This window comes from Lutra lutra, chromosome 2, assembly GCF_902655055.1.
Source record: "Lutra lutra chromosome 2, mLutLut1.2, whole genome shotgun sequence".
Taxonomy (NCBI): domain Eukaryota; kingdom Metazoa; phylum Chordata; class Mammalia; order Carnivora; family Mustelidae; genus Lutra; species Lutra lutra.
The window spans coordinates 125,471,490-125,476,615 of NC_062279.1; positions in this window are offsets into that span (position 1 = coordinate 125,471,490).

Consider the following 5,126-nt stretch of genomic DNA (forward strand, 5'->3'; position numbering starts at 1 on the left):
GTATCAAGAAATAAACAAATGGTTGGATATTCTATACTCCATTGAAAGATGACCAATTTTTACATTACATGTAAATGTCCAACATTCTGGCCTGTATCTTTCTTTCCTCCTGACTATAACAATTACAAAGAATATCTGGTAAATGAAAGGCCTGTAGATTTTTTAAATCTTCAAATATTTAGCACTGACAGTTTGAGAACATTACATGTTTTTGCATTTTCCATTATTAAATCATTTTCGTTTTAAAAATATTATCCTTTTCCCAGGGGAATTCTACCAAACATTTAGAGAAGAATTAACCTATTCTCTTGAAACTGTTCCAAAAAATATAAATGGAAGGAAAACTTCCAAACTTATTTTGTGAGGGCAGCATTACTTTGATCCCAAAACCAAAGACCCCACCAAAAAGGAGAATTACAGACCAATATCCTTGATGACCATGGATGCAAAAATCTCACCAAAATAGTAGCCAGTAGGATCCAATAGTCCATTAAAAGGATTATTCACCACAACCAAGTGGGATTTATTCCTGGGCTGCAAGGTTGGTTCAACATCTGCAAATCAATCAATGTGATACAATACATTAATAAAAGAAAGAACAAGAACTATATGATCCTTTCAATAGATGCTGAAAAAGCATTTGACAAAGTACAGCATACCTCCTTGATCAAAACTCTTCACAGTAAAGGCATAGAGGCATAGAAGGCATAGATATTCCTCAATATCATCAAAGCCATCTATGAAAAACCCAGAGTGAATATCATTCTCAGTTGGGAAAAACTGAGAGCTTTTCTGCTAAAATCAGGAACATGGCAGTGATGTCCACTATCACCACTGCTATTCAACATAGTACTAGAAATCCTAGCCTCAGCAATCAGACAACAAAAAGAAATGAAATCATCCAAATCAGCAAAGAAGTCAAATTCTTACTCTTTGCAGATAACATAATACTTTATGTAGAAAACCCAAAAGACTCTACTCCAGAACTGCTAGAATTCATACAGGAATTCAGTAGTGTCAAGATTTAAAATCAATGCACAGAAATCAATTGCATTTCTATTCACCAACAGCAAGACAGAAGAAAGAGAATTTCAGGAGTCAATCCCATTTACAACTGCACCCAAAACCATAAGATATCTAAGAATAAAGCTAACCAAAGAGGCAAAGAATCTGTACTCAGAAAACTATAAAACACTCATGAAAGAAATTGAAGAGGACACAAAGAAATGGAAAATCCTATGCTTTTCCATTTCTATGGAAAAGCCATGCACATGGATAAGAAGAATAAATATTGTGAAAATGTCTATGCTACCTAAAGCAATCTACACATCTAATGCAATCCCTATCAAAATACCATCAATTTTATTCAAAGAAATGGAACAAACAATCCTAAAATTTATATGGAACCAGAAAAAAAAAAAAAAAACCCAACACCCAGAGGAATGTTGATAAAGAAAGCCAAGGTTGGTGGCATCACAATTCCAGATTTCATGCTCTATTACAAAGCTGTAATCATCAAGACAGTATGGTACTTGCACAAAAACAGACACATAGATCAATGGACAGAATAGAGAGCCCAGAAATAGACCCTCAACTCCACGGCCAACTAATCTTTGATGAAGCAGGAAAGAATGTCCAATGAAAAAAAAAAAAGACAGTCTCTTAACAAATGGTGTTGGGAAAATTGGACAGTCACATGCAGAAGAATGAAACTGGACCATTTCTTTACACCACACACAAAAATAGACTCAAAATGGATGAAAGACCACAATGTGAGACAGGAATCCATCAAAATCCTTGAGGAGAACACAGGCAGAAACCTCTTTGACCTCAGCTGCAGCAACTTCTTCCTAGATACATCGCCAAAGGCAAGGGAAGCAAGGGCAAAAATGAACTATTGGGACTTCATCAAGATCAAAAGCTTTTGCACAGCAAAGGAAACAGTTAGCAAACCAAAAGACAACTGACAGAATGGGAGAAGATATTAGCAAATGATATATCAGATAAAGGGCTAGCATCTGAAATCTATAAAGAACTTTTCAAACTCAACACCCAAAGAATAATCCAATCAAGAAATGGGCAGAGGACATGAACAGACATTTCTGCAAAGAAGACATCCAGATGGCCAATAGATACATGAAAAAATTCTCCACATCACTCAGCATCAGAGAAATACAAATCAAAACCATAATGAGATGTCACCTCATGCCAGTCAGAATGCCTAAAATTAACAAGTCAGGAATCGACAGATGTTGGCGAGGATGTGGAGAAAGAGAAACCCTCCTACACTGTTGGTCAGAATGCAAGCTGGTGCAGCCACTCTGGAAAACAGTACGGAGTTTCCTCAAAGAGTTGAAAATAGAGCTACCCTGTGACCCAGCAATCTCACTACTGGGTATTTACCCTAAAGATATGAATGTAGTGATCTGAAGGGGCACATGCACCTGAATGTTTATAGCAGCAATGTCCACAATAGCCAAACTATGGAAAGAATCTAGATGCCTATCAACAGATGAATGGATAAAGAAGATGTGGTATACACACACATACACACACACACACACAAACACACACACACACACACATTGGAATACTATGCAGCCATCAAAATAAATGAAATCTTGCCATTTACAATGAAGTGGATGGAACTAGAGGGTATTATGCCGAGCAAAATAGGTCAATCAGAGAAAGACAATTATCATATGATCTCCCTGATATGAGGAGTTTGAAAGATAGAATGGGAGGGGGGTTGGGGGGTAAGAAAGGAAAAAATGAAAAAAGACAGAATCGGGAGGGAGACAAACCATAAGAGACTCTTAACCTCACAAAACAAATGAGGATTGCTGGGAGGAGCGGGGGGCATGGAGAGGGTGGTTGGGTTACGGACATTGGGGAGGGTATGCGATATGGTGAGTGCTGTGAAGTGTGTAAGCTTGACAATTCACAGACCTATACCCCTGAGTCAAATAGTACATTATATGTTAATAAAAATAATAAAAAATTTATCTTTTATACAGTTATTATTTCAAAAGTATATTTTCCATGATTATGCACTAAGCAAATGGAAAGCTCCAAAATTTTCTCTATTCATTTTATAAAAACTACATATTATTACCTAGGACACAATAAAGAGTTATTAGAGTTACATTTAAAGTTTGATGTGGGCTTATTTAAATGAAGTCAATGGATGCTTAAATAAAGCTCCAAGGTGTACAACTGACTTTGTTTCCTTGACTCATCAATAACATAAAGCATAAGTCATATCCACATGACATAAAATCAATAAGCTGGTAAAAAAATTAAGGAATTTGGTTTCATTTCAGGTTTTTTTTGTCCACCAAGAATCAAATATATTTATCTTTTATTTTTTTCACCAATTCTTTGAATCTTATCATGAAGTTATAATCTATTTGGCTGTACTAGCTACTGTAGAATATTAAATCCATTCACATTTAACATTTTTCAAAATAGCTATAATATTTTTAGGTCACTAAGTCTTAAAAATTCCAATTTCCCAAGAGCAGGAGACAAGGCAAGAGAAAACATTTCTTACATCCTAGCCCGAAGAGACACAGTAATATATGAAATGTCCCCTTACAGTAGTGGTCTCATACATATGCCATGCTAGTAATGGGCTTCTAAAAAAAATCTACAGATGTCTAGTGCCAAGATGCAGCTCACCACAGTGTATTTCCTAGACATTAGCTCCTCAGGATACTCTGTAGAAAAAGGAGTTTCTATAGTTGAAGATCTCTGGACAACAGTGCCTACAATATACACCACCCTTTTAAAGTTATACAATGCACATAAGAGCCAAAATTCTATTATAAAAATAGCAACACTTAAAATCCTTACCTGGCTAACTCAATATTTTTAAAAAGTGATTTGACTATGAGGATTGCTATAGACTGAAGGTTTCTGTCCCCACAAAATTCATAGGTTCAATTCCTATTTCTCAGTGTGATGGTATTAGGAAATATGGTCTTTGGAAGGTAATTCGGTTTAGATGAGGTCATGAGGGTGGGCCCCCCTTGTGATGGGATGAGTGCCACTATGAGAAGAGGAAAAGACACCAAGGCTTCTACTCTCCACTATGCCAGAAGACAATAGTGTGCAAGCCACTCAAAGGGCCCTCACAAAAATGAACTCAACCGTAGTGGCACCCTGATCTCAGACTTACCAGCCTGCAGAACTTTGATAAATAAATATCTGTTGTTTAAGTTACCCAGTCTATGGTATTTTACTGTAGCAGCCCATGTGGTCTAAGACAGGGCTTTTATTTCTTTTTTCATATTATGTCTATTATATAGTTACAGAGAGCACACTTTGGCAACACTGATATAAGTTAACAGAAGGTTTTATACAGGAGAGGGGAATGAATATGTTCACTTTGGAAATTCATCACTTCAACTATATTTGTAGAGAACAGATGGGAGGGAGGAAATCTTAGAGGTAATGGAAGTAGACACACCAATAGAACAGATGAAGGAAAAGGATGACTCCAGGCTTACTGGGTTGAACACATCAGTAGGTGACAGTTGTCACTGACTGAGATGGAAAGGACTGGAAGAGGAAAGAGTTGTAGGGAAGATCAAACCACAGCACCAAATAATTAGTCTATACTCCATGTGTATATATTTCTTAAGCAACAATACCAAATCTATCTCATCATTTTACTTATCTTGGGGCATTTTATTATTGTTATTATACATATATATATATATATATATATATATGTATATATATATTTATATACACACACACACATTTTATTTAACATATATTATTTGTTTCAGGGGAACAGGTCTGTGGTTTAACAATCTTACACAATTCACAGTGCTCACCATAGCACATACCCTCCCCAATGTCTATCACCAAGCTACTCCAACCCTCCCACCACCCTCCTTTCCAACACAACCCTCAGTTTGTTTCCTGAGATTTAGAGTCTCTTTTTTTTTTAAAGATTTTATTTATTTATTTGACAGACAGAGATCACAAGTAGGCAGAGAGGCAGGCAGAGAGAGAGGAGGAAGCAGGCTCCCCGCTGAGCAGAGAGCCCGATGTGGGGCTCGATCCCAGGACTCTGGGACCATGACCTGAGCCGAAGGCAGAGGCTTAACCCACTG